Here is a 16,931-nt window from a genome sequence, read left to right on the forward strand (position 1 = left end):
AGGTCTTCCAAGGTACTGTACCCTGCTTTATTAACTGCAATCTTTTCAAGTTCTTTACACAGGACACATCAGTTAGCAGCAATATTCATGAGCAAAAACTCCACTAGGAAGAGACAGTGCTATCTGAGCTGCATGAAATAGGAAGGTGTAGGTAGAAAGGTCTAGGTTTTGTGCCATGCCACCTCCTTCAGAGTTTGCGTGAGAGATCACGCCAGATAAAGCATAATCTTCAAGGAGCATGCCTGCAGGAAGGGGGTGTTGGTTCAAGGCTTCCCATACACTTGGCTGCACCTTTATAGCCTCTACTTTTATTCTTACTATATTCTTCTTGGCTGTACATTCATTGCCTTTATTCTCGTTTTGGCTATTTTTCTATTGATCCATGAATAGAGCATGTTGTTTCTTTCCAATCCAATGGAGACGGCTTCTCTGAATAATAAAGACAAAAGATTAAATGTGGGCAATGCCACAATCAATCTATCATTTGATGTGACACTGCCTCCAGGAACTCCTACAATTTCACAAGCAGTTTTGTGGCTCATTCATAGTAAATATAGAAATTTAAAATCTCTAGATATGTTACAACAGGCAGAATTAATGAATTAAACTAAGCCAGAAGGAGTTATCCCAAAAGCACAGAGAGTTCTAAAAAAAGGGACCCCTGATAATTAAAGGAAAAGAAAAATTCCCCAACAGTTATGACTACTTTTAGTCCATCTTACATTATAGGGAATAGATGGTTATTTCCCACAAAATATAAAGTTAGTGACATCACATTTCCTGAGCTGACCCATGAACCATTGCCTTATACAGGAGTTTACAAAGATGAAAATAGATGGATTAATGTAAAAGGAAAAAGGGTGTTTTGGAACTCATTAGATTTTATGTAAAGATTAAGTAGATCTGGACCACTATGGTGTTTATTATCAAAACAACAAGATAGTTTAAAATAATAATTAGAAATTTATGTGAACAAACATTGGGATTAAAATTATAGAAAACGGAGAATGCCTGATTCAACCTGAAAGTGGTTTTTAGGATGGTTTCAAAGGGGCTTGAAAATATATGAAAAAAATAAAAAGAGTACAATATAAGTACAGCCCTATCTTGGGTTTGTTCATTATTAAACATAAAAAGGCTGACTAGATGACGCATTGTTTCGCACCATTTAGCTTAAACAGTTGGTGGGATAGTCATCAATTTTTATGTAATCCATCAATGTTTTTCTTTTCCTAAAAATTGATTACTTGCTTAAATAACAAAAGAATCTATGTCACAATCACACACTGTATGAAAATGTTAATTCTCCTCCATAAAGATACACTCAGATGCAACTCTTTTGAGTCTGTGTCTGTCATTTCGCCTACTCCTTGCCCACCTATCCCCAGATCTCTGTCCCATTGGTCCCAGTGCTCCGGTGGAGCTGGTCCGTCGCAGTTTTGTAAGCTGAAGTCAGAAGTTTCCTATAACTACTGCAGTGTAGCTAGCAGCATTGTCAAGTTTTAATTAAATAAACTGAAATCAAATTGGGCCCATGTATAATATCAAGGTGCCACAAGCTCATATTTTAGTTCCTTCAGTAGGATTCAAGACATCTGCTACCAACTTCCACAGCCACTATATTAAATGGACTAAATAAAATCTGTGCATGATGGCTCAAACCTCACCAGGAACAGGCCAGGGAATTTCTCCCAGCCATGTCTCTAGTTTTTACTCCCCTTGCTCTGCTTTCCCACATTAGAGCTGATAGAGAAAGTTAAACAGGGAGAAGAGATGACACTGGGAGACAGCAGGAATTCCAATCAGCTGCAGCCTATACCTACCCAGCCATGAGGATGCTCTTCTTCCCCCTGCACACAAACTCTCAGGAGAATTCTGCCTACCTGAGAAGGGAAAGGAAAAGAACTTGAGGTTCAGGGTAGTGGAGAGAGGACAGAGGAAAGCAATCCAGAGACAAGAAGGGAAAACAGAGAGAAAGAAGACTAGAAATAACAAATAGCTTAATACAGGAAGTGGGGGGAGCAATCTACAATTCTGCAAACACCCCAAGTCCCACTGGCAAGCAGTGTTCATCCTTCCACTATTGCTCCAGAATCCTCCTTTGAGACCAGAATTGAAGGACACTCAGACAGTCATGTAAGGGCCACAAAAATCACTTGACATGTGACAGGTCAGCACACATGTTTTTCACTGGCTGCTCACAGCTGTCTGTTCAGCCCCAGAACAATGTCATAAAAATCCAGATGGCCCTTGGCTGAGAAAAAGGTTCTTGGCCCTTGTGTAGACCATAATAAAAGTGGAGAGGAGTATATGCTATTGATGACAGAGGCCAGTGCACTTTCACACCCTGCATGGTGGACCGTCTACCCAACTCCACTCACCTCACCACACTGGGCACCTCTGTTGCACAGCAGGAGCTGCTGGAACCTGGATGACGCTTCCATCATGGTCACAAGAAATGCTTCCCATGGATGGGAAGCACAAAAGGACCTTGAAAAATCCTGTGTGTTACTGTCTTAATAAAAGATAATCTGGCAAACATCATAAAGTAGCTTTTACAGATCTCCAAGTGTGCATAGTTAAGGGAACATCTGATCGGTGAAATATTACTCTTAAATAAGCATTAGAAAACCCATTGTGAAACCCTGTGGAGGCACACTCTTCTGCACCCCATGCTCCACCATGGCTGGATGCTGGCCTGCATGGAAGGCACTAGATCAGAGCCCTTGGAATGTTTCTCCCTGGAGAAGATCTCAACACCTAGCATCGAGACCCCAGCCAGAGCAGGGGTTCCTCACAAACTGCAGCAGACACACTGCTGGCTTTCTTCTCAGTCAGAAGTACACCCCACTAGATAAAGGGGGATCACAGCTGCAAAAAAGAAAGCAAGGCTTTGCTCTGGCTTAAACCACATGGGCAGCCCTGTACTCTACTGTTATGTTCTGGCCCTCGAACCAAACAGATTCATCTGTTTTGGAAAAACCCAAGGTGGTTTATTTCCAATAGTGGGGATGAAATCCAGATCCTCCCACATTCCAGATAGTATGCATCCCCAACCCACAGACACAACCCTTTCCACTCACTCCCACATGGTTATCCCACTGGCATAACCATGGTCCTGTTTTGCACCCAGCTGCCTGGTTTTAGGGTAGACAGTCTCCTCAGCTCCACTCTGCACTACTGTGACAGAAACTTGAAAGCACACACAGACTTGAAATGTTACTTCCTGGCCAGCCACAACCCTAAATGCACTCATGACAACATTGATATTCCAATGCTTGCTTACAAAAATGCAAAAAGAAACTGAACTGACTAAATGGATGAAACAAGCAAGACAAAGTACATTTCAAGTCTCAGCATCCAAAACACCAAGCTTCCATTACTTGTAGATGACTTAGTAGCAACTCCTACTGGAATATCTACAGAAATGCAGCTAGACTGCAGAAAATACAAATGTCCAAACTACAGAAACACAGCACAGTGAGTGACTCTCTTGTTTGTTTCTTTTTTTTTTTTTTTTGGTCGGTCGTGGGGCCTGAACTCTGGGCCTGGGCGCTGTCCCTCAGCTCTTCAGCTCAAGGCGAGCGCTCTACCACTTGAGCTACAGCGCCACTTCCGGTTTTCTGGTGGTTTATTGGAGATAGGAGTCTCACGGTCTTTCCTGCCTGGGCTGGCTTTGAACCGCGATCCTCAGATCTCAGCCTCCTGAGTAGCTAGGATTACAGGCGTGAGCCACCAGCGCCCGGCGTGAGTGACTCTCTTAACTTCAATTTTGAATAAGTCAAAAAATACATAAAATCTGATTTAAATGAAACTAATACTAAAATTAACATTACTAAACTTGTGTAGTCTAAAAGATGACTGGGGCATGATACTCCAAAATTGAACAGCTAGCAAGATGGAAAAAAAACTAAAAGCCAGAGGGAGCAAATGGGAATACAGAGAACTTTACATCTGAATGTCTTCCACAAAGACTCTTAAACAATTCCTGTCAGTTAAAAAGCAGATGAACAGCAGTGCACTGACAACCAAGGTGGTAGCCTCATCCTCCTCCCTCACTCTGGGAGGGCTATTTGGTACCCAGAACTGAAAAGGAGTTTGCACATGTCAAAAATTTATTGCTAATCTTCCTCAGCCATCTCCACAGTGAGACAGTATTGTGTTGCCACCTCAGGAGTTAAATGCTTCCTCTCCAAGCGATGACTGCCTCTTGCTCTACCTTGATGCCTCTGGTACCAAGGAGCAAACCCAGATGCAGGTCAGCTGACAGTGTTGGGCACATCTCAAAAGCCTAAGAGGTTCAGGTTCCTCAAGGCCTTTGACAACTCAAGGGATGAGCTCCTCCCCCAAGTATTCTGGCTTAACCCTATCTCTCCCTAAACCAATCCAAGTCACTGCAGTGGTCTTTCTGTTCTTTCTGGGTAACGTCTCTTTTGGAGGTATACTTCACCCTTGATAAAAACACTTTTCAATGAAGCCCGTTTTAAAGCTGTACCTCATGCCTCTACTGACAGCAGTACCAACAACCCAGAAGATTCCCAGCATGGACTCAAGGAACTTTGATTTCCTGTCACTCTAGGTTGGTGTGACCTTTTATAACACTTCAGGTTTATGGAATCACAACCCTTTTGAATTCAAGCTAGACCATTCAGCACAAGTTGCTTTTCACTGCTCTGTATGTTACCCCATAGTGTAGATGTACCATGCACTCATTTCCTGTCGCCTGCAGGCACACATCTGAGTATTCCATGCTTTGGCTGATTCTACAAATAAAGCTCCTATAAACATCTTCAAACAAGTCCTCATGAGGCCACACTGTAGTGTGGACAAATAGTTAGGAGCAAAATAGCTGTTACATTCTACATGCACAAAAAGCTGTCTATTTCCAGAGTGACTGTCTGTACCATTTTCTATTGCTCAACAGCAATCTACATGTTCTGTATTATTCTCTGCCAACAGAGAGATGATCACTCATTCATGGTGTCAGTCTGTGTCAGTTGGCACCTCTCCTCTGGGGCCTGTGACTACACATTACAACCTGGCAGAAGTGAGATGGCTCAATTCCCAGATGCTGCATGGTAAAGACAGAGAGGAGAGCCTCAGTATCCCCTACATGGGCACACCCCAATAGTGTAACATCCATTCACCAAGCCCTACATCTCAATGATCCCACCCCTTCCACTACCACCATGAGTCTCTGAGGGACACTCATCCCAGTTGAGCACCCTGTGATCTTAACACGTGACTTCTCTAATGAATACTGCTGTTATAGCTTTTTGTGTCCTCGTTTAACATTCATATACCACATCTCATATAGAAACTGTTTAAAAAAAGCTTTTGTCCTTTATTGGCAGTGCTAGGGCTCAAAATCCAGACCATGTACACTCTAGGCAGGTGCTCCACCTCTGAGCCCCATCTTCTGCCTTTTCTAATCTGGCCTCAGAAAGTGCTGAGGACTTGAGTTCAATCCTCAATACTAGGAAAAAGAAATTATTATATGGTTTTTGTATACTTCTTCAGGCAGATAAATATGTAGATATAGACACATTGATAACAGGTTCTCTATAGTCTGTCCTTTTGCTAGCTCTCTGAAAGCAAACTAAAGTCCAATGCATCTTATTTTTTCCGAAGTATAATTAATTCATGTTCTGTATGTCCTTCTTGTCAAACATTAGTTTTCAGAGTTCTGGCTTCCCTCCATAGTCTCACTTGCCACGTGGAGTTATATTTGGTGTAGAGGCCACAGTTCAGGCTCTTCTCCTCCCACACAAGTTGTGATTTGGATTAACCATCTCTCTCATCAAGACATTTTCATTTTTTAAAAAATCAATGAACATTATATTCTTCAATTACTTCTCAATTTTCCATTCTGTTCTATTCATTTACCTGTCTGTCAATGTCCCAAACTTTCATTGTCCTAAGCACTTTGTAACATTTTTTGAACTTGATCCTTTTCAAAATTATCCTGCCCATTCCAGATCCTATGCACATCTATAGAAACTTTAGAAATTGGTTTGTTCATTTCTATTCCAAAAAGCCAGCTAGGAAATAGTTTAATAAACTGCCACTCTGGCAGCTCTGAACATTCACTACATAAACATAGACTCTTATGATACGATAAGGCAGAGCCGTTCTGTGATCAGCTGCTACAACCCTTGAGATCCCAGTGATGACACTTGCTGTGTTTTGCTAAGCTGGCTGATGGTTGATAGTTCATGGAAGACTCAGATTGGGGCTGGTCCCCAGACAGCAAAAGGCAGCATCAAAAGGCTGGGGCTTTTCACCAGGAGAAACAGAGGCCAAGGCAGAGTTGATCATCAGTGGCTCACATCACTGCTCATGCCTACATGATGAAGCCACCATGAAAACCAAAAATCCGGGGTTCCGCCTGACTCTGAATTTAGCTAGCTAGAAATTCCTTATGGGAAAGAGATGAGACTGAGGAAGGCTTGTAAGAGGCAATCCCAGTCTTCCTAAGAAAGCTGAATTGGCCAGGAACTGGTGGCTGAAACCTGTAATCCTAACTAGCTACTCAGGAGACTGAGATCTGAGGATCAGGATTCAATGCCAGCCTGGGCCAGTAGTCTGTGAGACTCATGTCTCCAAATAACCACTCAAAACCTGAAGTGGTGTTTTAGTTAAAATGGTAGCTCTTGAGCAAAAGAGCTCAGGGACAGAGTTCAGGCCCCACAACCAACAGTAACAAAGCCAGATCACAAAGGCAGCAGGACCACCTATTGGTAGTAATACCTCAGAACCCACAATGCTGGGCAGACTACTCCAAATGAGGGAAAGACCTAAAAACACCTAATAAGAGGTGCTGTACTCAAAACGAATGGTGACCCTTGACAACTAAAAATAAAAAAAAAAAAAACATAAGTAGAATGAAAGAGAGCCAGGTGCCAGCAGCCCACGCCTGTAATCCTAACTACTCAGGAGACTAGATGTAAGAATCATGGCTCAAAGCCAGCCCAGGAAAGAAAGTCTGTAAGACTCCTATATACAATTTCCCACCACAAAAGCTAAAAGGGGAGCTGTGGCTCAAGTGATAGAGTGCTAACCTTGAGCAACAAATCTAAGGGAGATTGCCCAGGCCCAGAGTTCAAGACATAGTACTGGCACACATAAGCATGCACGCACGCGCGCGCGCGCGCACACACACACACACACACACACACACACAAAGACACACAAACACATCACAAGGCCACATTCCCAGGCCCCTCATGAAGTTTCTCTGAGGTAGCTTTAGGAGTGGGTACCTGAACTAGCAGTCACTCATACCTGTGCGTGACTTGCAAACCTGCTAATGTGTAAGCTTTCTTGCAGGGACACAAGCCAGAGCAGAGGGACCAACTTTTCCCTGCTTCTACTCCTTCCACCCAGTCCCAGAACCATGCTCAATCTCATTAGTACAGGTTTCTCCTTGCAAGAAGGTTCTATTAGGTGTCCTCAAACTGCCAACCTTCCACCTCCAAGGAAAGGAAGAAGAAAAATCTGCTCTTTCTCCAAACTCCAAGGGATTTGTTTGTTTGGGGAGTACCTAGGACGCAATACTGTATCACCCCAGCTGGCAGGGAAGAGATGGGCTCAGGCAGTCCTCCTGACTCAGCGTCCCAAGTAGCTGGTAAATTCAGGTACACTACCTAAAAGTGGAAATCTTTTTCATTTCCCTTCTTGGTGCTGTGAAAGAAGCACATAATTTGAACTCAGGGCCTCACACATGCTATGCACATGTCCTGGCTTCCCTCAAGCTCAAAGTGATTCTGGTGAGACTAAAATTAGTAGATCTGCCTCCACCATGAGAAGAGTATAACATGGGAGTGGAGCCCAATTCTACTGAGTTCAAGGCTGACCTATAACAAGTATGACATGGTGGGGTTACACAAGGAGATGAGCACACAGCACGGAAGCTTCCAAGATACTAGCTCCCCACAGTGAGCCGGAATGCTTCAGTACAACAGGTGAAGCACAGGAGAATCTTCCCTACATAGAATCCTCTCCCCAAGGAGCTTCCAGAGATAAGGACCACCTCAGATTTACTCCTTCTGCCTCCCTGAAAGACCAGTCAACCAGGAGAAACTTCCTTAGTACAGGGTGTAATCCTGCCAGGTCATCACAGCAGAATCAATACTGTGCTCTGGTGTTCATCCTGCCACTGAAGCAGGTAAGCCATCCAAGGAGGGGGTGTCTCATCTCATCTGAGGGAACCTGATTAAGTGGGAGAGGTCTCATCGCCCGGGGAGGGTCTTGACACCTGGGAGTCTCCATTTGAGGATGAAACCTTTGTCTTGTTTTTGATGCCAGTACCAAAAGATTTGATAGTTCATTGGAGACAGGGCTTCCCTGACTTTTCTGTCCTGATTGGCTTTAAAACACAATCATAAAAACATAAAAACATATCTCAGTCTCCTGGGATTACAGGGAGGTGTTACCAGAACATAAAAGACACCCTTTTCTTAATGAAGACAAGAAGTGCAGTACAAAATCCAGCTCCTCTCTCCTGCTCAGTCCTGGAGGACACACAGGCAATTCCACTCAGAGCCTAGAACAGGACTGAGGGGAGAACATAAGACTTGATGCTACACATGGCCACCTAAGGACCAGCTATGCTTATAACAGGGCTCTTGGGCATAGAAATAGTTGCAAAGGACTCAAGAAGAAAGTGGAAATTCCAGCTAGTTTTGGAAGCCTATGTTACTTTGGCCAGAGCGGCAGCTTGAACTGCCTGCTGCACATTGCCATGTGGCAGACACTGGGCACACTAGCATGCCATTTATTCAACATGGCTGGTCCAGATGGGCACAAAGGGTCTGTGCTCTTCCTAACAGGAAACATCTGCTATTAAGTCTGACTGAAAATTATGTGATCGATGATGAATGACACTAATAACATTTAATAACAAGACTTCTCATGATGAGTTATTATGTGATGGCACTGTGCTGATCACTGTATATGAATGATCTCATTCCAACTTCAAAGTAGCCCTTGGAGGTAGGGACTGTGATGTCTCCATTTTATGGATGAGAAAACAAGGCCCAGAAATACGTGTCCAAAATCACAGAGTTAATGGGTGGCAGGACAGGGTTCAAATCTTGATCTGGGTACAAAGTACATTTTCTCCTTAAGTTGTGGTTAAAAATTATTATTTTCACAATGTGAAATGTGTAAATCAGTGACATTTAGCAATTCACAATTTTGTGTTACTGTTGCATTATTTCTGGAGTATTTTTATTACCTTACAGAAGACCTATTAAGGAGTAATTCTCCAACATTACATTGCTCCTAATTCCTGTTAGCACCAATCTACTCTGTCTCTATGGATTTGCCTGTTCTACACATATTTTATATCAGTGGAATCATACAATAAATGGCCTTTTACCTCTGGCTTCTTTTAGTTAATACAGTGTTTGGGAGGTTAACTATGTCACTGCATTTATCAAAACCTTTTGTCCAACCAGAAGGCAGTGGCTCACTTCTGTAATACTAATCACAAGGCTGAGATATGAGATTCTTTTTTTTTTTTTTTGGTGCGGTCATGGGGCCTGAACTCTGGGCCTGGGCACTGTCCCTCAGCTCTTCAGCTCAAGGCTAGTGCTCTACCACTTAAGCCACAGTGCCACTTCCTGCTTTTGTCTTTTTGCTTATGTGGTGCTGAGGAATTGAACCCAGGGCCTCATGCATGCAAGGCAAGTGCTCTACCACTGAGCCACCTTCCCAACCCCAGTCTATGAGATTCTTATCTCCAATTAACCACCAGAAAGCTAGGAGTGCCAGTATGGCTCAAACTGGTAGAGCACTAACCATGAGAGAAAAAAGCTCAGGGCAGCAAGCAGGCCCTGCATTCAAGCCCCATGACCACAAAAAAAGTAAAAAATGAAACACACCTTCTGTCCATATTATCTTTTTTCCACTTTATTTTATTGGTGAACTTATTTAATGACAAGTAGGGAGGTAGGGAGGTTCCCAAGTGGGTTAAGTTGGAAGTACCAAAAAATTCAGGATCTAGGCTTTCTCCATATGTGTAGTTGCAATGAAGGGTTAGTTGGAGAGAAGAGTTTTTTCCAGACTTGTCTGCCCAGGATGGTTTTGAACCATGATCCTGACATATTAGTCTTCTCAGTAGTTAGGATGCTAGGCATACCACCCGTACCCAGCTTCAATTTCTTTTTACGTATAAGAAAAGCTTGCCCTGAATTTTCCCCCTCCAATCTGCTCTGCCAGATATTCAAGGCAACCTATTCCTCAGCAGTTGCTGGCAAAGAAATGGAATTACAATGAATGATGTAAGATTAATGAAGGTTGAGGCTGGAAGGGGCCCTGTTTCCCCTGTGGTCCACAGTTACCTGATACCTGAACAAAATCCAAAATGTAAGAGAAAGTGATGTCTGTAAGATGGGGCAGCCACTAGTATGTGGGAAAGATTTCCTGAAAGAAACCCATCTGTTCTGAGCTCCAGGCCTTAACTGAATGTCTGAAATGACAAACAAAACTATCCAATCACCAACCTCAACATGCCCAAGATGAAACTCATGGTCCCTTCCCAGTGTTGTATTTAGTTGTGACAAGCATTCCCATTTCAGATGCCCATGCCAGCAAAAGAATCGTCACATCAGCTTTATCATCCATACCAAACACAGTCCCAAGTCCTGCTGATCTAGTCACTCTTACTTATATCCACTGCTACCATCCTAAGTCCAAGTGACCTCATCAGTTCTTCCCTGGATAATCCACTCTAGTTTCTTCACAGCACAGTTAGAGTGGTCCTTTCAAATATAAATTGGTTGTGTTTAAGGCACTGCTCCTGGAAGAAAGACTAAAATTAGGTCTTTGTCTAATCCTTCTAGTCCCAGTCACACTGCTTTCCTTTGAGCTTAATAAGGTTTGCACTCCATCCCACCTCAAGACGTCTTCATCTGCCCCTTATCACTTTTCCCTTTCACCTTAACCTTCATTTCCAAAGGAAAGCTTTCCCACGCATCCTCATGGTAAAACCCTTGCACTAGGAATCACATCTTGATGGTCAGATTCTTGTACTAGAAGTCATGTCCTCATGCTCAGACCCTTGCACTAGGAGTCACGTCCTCATGGCTAGACACTAGCACTTGGAGTCACATCCTCATGGTCACATTCGTGCATTAGGAGTCACATTCTCATGGTCAGACCCTTTCACTAGAAGTCACATCCTCATGGTCAGACACTTGCACTGGGAATCACATCCTCATGGTCAAATCCTTGCACTGGGAGTCACGACCTCATGATTAGATCCTTGCACTTGTGCTGGGAGTCATGTCCTCATGGCTATTTCCTTGCACTAGGAATCACGTCTTCAAGGTAGAACCTTGGACTGGAAGTTAGAAAGGATTCCTTCTTTTTTCTCAGTATGCAGACTAAGGTCTAAGGTCCATAACAAGAAGCAGCTGGTGCTTCTTCAACAACACACTAAATGCTAAGTACATGGCTGTTGAATGGCTATGTTAATGTGTAACCTTAACAGAAGTGTGGCAGACATGGAAAGTACCCCAATTCCATGCGGTTACAGGATAGCCAAGACTGACCCCCTGGTTGGCAGTGCAAGTCACCTGCGTCCATTTGTTGTGGTTTCACCTCTGGCCCCATCTCTCCGGAATGGGCCGGGAGTGGGGTGCAGAGGTCAAGTGAAGTAACAGCCACCAGCCTGTGATTGGGCTCTCTGGCTCGCCGGTTGGGAAAGGGGAATGTCTCTGGGTGCTGATTGGCTGTCTCACTGCGTTTGGGTAGGCAACGGTAGCAGCAGTGGCAGGGGCAGGTGCTTGGAGGGACTGGACAGGGCCCAGCAGAGAGGGAGGAGGCAGGCGGAATGGGTCCTTGCCACAGGATGTGCTGAGCATTGCTTGTGTGGGCTGCCCGCCTAGACCTGCAGTGACCAAAGCTGGATAAGGGTGCTCTGGTGCCCTGTGACAACCACCAGCGATTCTATGCAGGAGAGCTTTTGCTGGGTCGTGGCCAACCGCTTCTACAAGCTGCTGGAAGGTGAGTAGGACCAGTTCCACATCCTGTGCGATGCCAATCGCTCTCGCCAGCAGCAGCAGCTGCATAGCCGCAAGCAAGACAAGACCGCCATGGTGGCTGCAGCTCCAGTGGAGCTACGCAGGAACTTAGGTTCCCAGGCCGGACGCTGGCGGCAGCCCCAGGGAGTCTCAGAAGGAGCTCAAGAGCCTCCCGGTGCCCGGTGAGCCTTGGCAGGACAGCCCAGGCCCTCAGCCACCAGGTACATGGGTAGGAGAGGAGAGGAAGGGCACCGGGTGCAGGACAACCAGGCCAGCTGCCTAGATCCTCGGCATGAGACCAAGGCACTGTGTGCAGCGAGGGTGAGCGCCCTGGAGGCATTTCATGTGCCAAGAGTGCTCTTGGCCAGGAAGGTGGGAGCCTATGAAACGGGGAGCCTGGCTGGCGCCCCAGGTGGTCCTGGGGTGCCACCAAGCCAGCAAGCAAGTCTGGAGCGGGCTGGTGCTACCAGCATGAAGGGAAGGGGGTGGCCGGTGGGGGGCCACAGAGGACGGGGGGTGGGGTTGCCTTTCTCTAACTGGCGCTGGCCTGGCTGCACTTGCATTCCTGAATCACCCCTGACTGCTCTAAGACAGGCGTTCCTAACCCTGGCACCTCCAAGCTTCTAGATGTCTCCTGCCTCATCAGACCATGGCCTGGTGCAGGAAGAGGAAGGGCACCTCAGAAAACACTTCCACCTGACCCGCCCTGGCCTGAGGCATCTGCACCTGCCTCCCACTTCTTCCCTGAGTGCTGAGTGAGGCGAGTGGTTGTCATGAGGTGAGGTGTGTGGTTGTCACTCTTCTGATTGTTGAGGTTAGCTGTGTGGTTGTCACTGTTCTAGGTGTTGAGGTTAGATGTGCAATTGTAACTGTTCTGAGTATTGAGGTTAGGTATGTGGTTGTCACTTTTCTGAGAAATGAAGTTAGGTGTGTAGTTGTCACTGTTCTGAGTACTGAGGTTAAATGTGTAGTTGTCACTATTCTGAGTGTTGAGGTTAAGTGTGTAGTTGTTATTGTTCTGACTGAGATTAGGTGGGTAGTTATCTCTGGTCTGAGTCGAGGTTAGGTGTGCGGTTGTCACTGTTCTGAGTACTGAGGTTATGTGGTAGTTGTCACTGTTCAGAAAACTGAGGTTAGGTGTGTATTTGTCACTGTTCTGAGTATTGAGTTTAGGTATGTAGTTGTCACTATTCTGATGACTGAAGTTAGATGTACAGTTGTTGCTTTTGTGTGTATTTAAGTTAGGTGTGTGGTTGTCACAGTTCTGAGTGCTGAGGTTAGGTATATAGCTGTCACTGTTCTGAGTAGTGAGGTTAGGTGTGCAGTTGTCATTGTTCTGACTGTTCTGATATTGATGTTAGGTGTGCAGTTGTCACTGTTCTGAGTTTTTAAGTTAGGTGTGTGGATGTCACTTTTGAGATATGCGTTTGAGATATGTGTTTGAGATATGCAGTTGTCACTGATCTGAGTACTGAGGTTAGGTGTGCTATTGTCATTGTTCTGAGTATTGATGTTAGGTGTGTGGTTGTCACTGTTCAGAGTACTGGGGTTAGGAGTGTAGTTGTCACTGCTCTGAGTGTTGAGGTTAGATGTGTAGTTGTCACCATTCTGAGTGTTGAGTTTAGGTGTTCTGTTGTCACTGTTCTGAGTATTCAAGTTAGGTGTGCAGTTGTCACTAGTCTGAGTATTGAGATTAGATGTGCATTTGTTACTGTTTTGACTGTTCTGAGTATTGATGTTAGGTGTGCAGGTGTCACTGTTCTGAGTACTGAGGTTATGTGTTTGGTTGTCACTGTTTTTAGTGTTGAAATGAGGTGTGTAATTGCCACTGTTTTGAGTAGTGAGTTCATGTGTATATTTGTCACTTCTGAGTATTGAGGTTTGGTGTGCTGTTGTCAGTGTTCTGAGTATTGAAGTTAGTAGTGTGGTTGTCACGATTCTGAGTATTGAGTTTAGCTATGTAGTTTTCACTGTTCTGAGTATTGAGGTTGGGTGTGTATTTTTCACTGTTCTGAGTACTGGGGTTAGCTGTGAAATTATCACTTTTCTGAGTATTGAGATTAGGTGTGTAGCTGTGTCTGTTCTGAGTTGAGATTAGGTGTACAATTGTCACTGTTGAGTGTTGAGGTTAGGTGTGTAGTTGTCACTGTTCTGAGTGTTGGGGTTAGGTGTGCTGTCATCACTGTTCTGAGTATTGAGGTTAGGTGTGTGGTTGTCACTTTTCTGAGTAGTGAGATTAGGTGTGCATTTGTCACTGTTTTGACTGTTCTAATTATTGATGTTAGCTGTACAGTTGTCACTGTTCTGATTACTGAGATTAGATTTGTAGTTGTCACTTTTCTGAATGTTGAATTTAGGTGTGCAGTTGTCAATGTTGTGAGTACTGAGCTTATGTGTGTAGTTTTCACTGTTCTGAGTATTGAGGTTTGGTGTTCTGTATTCAGTTTTCTGAGTATTGTAGTTTTGAGTGTGGTTGTCACTGTTCTGAGTATTGAGATTAGGTGTGCAGTTGTCACTGTTCTGAGTACTGCAGTTAGGTGTGTAGTTGTCAATGTTCTGAGTAGTGATCTTAGGTGTGTAGTTGTTATCGTTAGCAGAGCTTGTTTGCCTATTCTTGGCTTGGTCAAGACTCATCCACTGCTTTCTAGGCAGCAGAAGCTCACGCCTGTTCTCCTAGGTCTTCAGGATGCTAAAACGGAATCAAGGTTCAAAGACAGCCTGGCAGGAAAGTTCAGGAGACTCTTACCTCCTGTTAACCATGGTGGGGCTGCAGTTCAGTGGTGGAGTGACAACCCTGAGCCAGAAATCTTGAGGGACAGTGCTCAGGCCTGAGCATGGACATGCGTGCACACTCACATATACATGTGTGCAGACACACACACAAAGTGTGAGTTCATGCCCTGTCAGAAAATTTTAAGTGCTAGCACCTTGACTTGTGCAAATCGCGACTCTACCTTTATCTGTGTGGAGAAGATTTGTTGCTTGAGAATCAGAAGTCTGTAAAATAAAGTCTGTAAAATAAAGATGCTGAAAACCAAATGCTATTCGGTATGTCAGTAAGTGTATGACCTTACTTAATCAAATGAGATAATGCACTTTTACCTTACTTTTTTTCTCAAATTAGAGAAATATAAAATTAAATGAGGCAAGGATTCTCCATTTATTTACTGATCTACGTAGTTTTTGCTGTAATAGTTTGAACTGATGGCCTCACTAATTTTTAGATATAGCTGTCTCCCTATGCTTCCTACAAAGCTGAGATTAGAAGTGCATGCCATCATGACTTCATGTCTAGCTTCATTTTTTTAAACAAATGAAAATGTTGTGTCCTTTAGAAGAGTGTGACACTGCAGCTAGTATTGCTAATAAGCTGACTTTTCACAGTTTTCAATTTTAAAATAAATTTTTGTCATTTTTTTTTCTTATAGTATTGAGGATCAAACTTGGGGCCTCAAGCAAGCCAGGCCAAAGGACATTATCAATGAACTATAGTCCTACCCTGTGGTGGAAATTTTAAACATGTATGACATTGAATGAACACCCTTTATTTTTCCTGACGTCAGCACTGTGAATTTATATACACAAATTTAATTACATAAATGCACAGTGCTTTTTCTTTTTTCAAAACTTAAGTGATATAATCTGGGATGCAGTCCACTTCCTGCCTGACAGTGCACTACCAACTTTTCTGTCCATTTAGAGTCTAGGCAATCTGGCTTTTGAGATATATATTTACAAATCTTGAGGTAATTTTATAGGTAGAATAACATTGTAGTTTTTTTCAAGGTGCATAATAGAAGAAAGCACCTCATTAATTTCCATTTATGTAGTTACTGTACTAAATTTATCTGTAATGAGTGTTAAAGTTCTACACAAATTTCTGTAAGCCCTGTTATGAAGGTCTGTGATTTTCTCTACTTAAATATTTTATTTATTTATTTTATTGTGAAAAAACCATACAGAGGGGTTACAATTACATGGGCAAGATAATGAGTACATTTCTTATGAAGCCTTGTTGCCTCCTCCATTGTTTCCCATTCCCGTCCTTTCCCCTTTCCACCCCACCCCCACCCCTGCCAAAGTTGTAAAGTACATTTTTCAACATAATGTATTGTAAATCTCATTGTTGCAATGGGTCCACCTGTATCCCTATTTAAACAATTTGTTTTTTTCCTTCCCCTTTAAAATTATACATGTTATGCCAAGGTCACAGGACCCCCACCAAGAAGAACTCTACAGCTGTTTTATTTAAACAGGCTGCAGCTTGGGCCTCATCTTACACTCTGACACAGTGGCGCTCAGGAAGAGAGCACTGAGCTAAGGATGTGCAGGTCTTATAAAGGTACACACCCAGGTGGTTTATCACCACCTATTGCTCTGCTACAAACAAGCAACAAGTGGTCACTGCCTCCAAATTTTAACCCTTCATTCCCCCCCATTGACTTATACTCCTGAGACACAATCTTGTAGCTCTGGGCCAAAACTAATTTCCAATACCTCACGAACTTGAACGGGTATAGTCCCTCTCTGACCTTAGCCATAATATTAAACAATAATATCAATAACAACCAGTTTATTTTTCTTTTCTTGAGGTGTATGCGGAGTGGTTGGGTAGGATGCTTGCAGACTTCCCATGTTTCCCCACGGTCATCCAGGGCAAAGGGTTCAGCTGGTCTGGCATGGGAGCAGAGGATCCAAGCAGCAAGGGCAGGAGGAGTAGTCAGTAGCACCATGTAAGGTCCCTTCCACCTTGGTTCCAGAGATCTCAAGTTGTGCCTTCGAACAAACACCCAGTCCCCTGGTTTAAACAAATGGGGGGTAGGAATAGAAGCAGAATCATAATGCTCTAAGCTGGGGCCACATACTCTTATGCAACAGCTGTAAATAGTCAAGCTTACACAG

General features: G+C 43.8%; 1 long non-coding RNA gene across 2 annotated transcripts in view; it reads left to right on the forward strand.

The window, feature by feature from the left end:
* Positions 1-11,794: 11,794 nt before the first annotated feature.
* Positions 11,795-16,931, forward strand: part of LOC138820428 (uncharacterized) — a 41,238-nt gene continuing 36,101 nt past the window's right edge. For both annotated transcript variants that reach the window (XR_011369877.1, XR_011369878.1), the window contains exon 1: positions 11,795-12,012. This is a non-coding gene — a long non-coding RNA (uncharacterized lncRNA). The remainder of the gene's footprint in view (positions 12,013-16,931) is intronic.

This window comes from Dipodomys merriami, unplaced genomic scaffold, assembly GCF_024711535.1.
Source record: "Dipodomys merriami isolate MVZ:Mamm:240054 unplaced genomic scaffold, mDipMer1.0.p SCAF_882, whole genome shotgun sequence".
NCBI lineage: Eukaryota > Metazoa > Chordata > Mammalia > Rodentia > Heteromyidae > Dipodomys > Dipodomys merriami.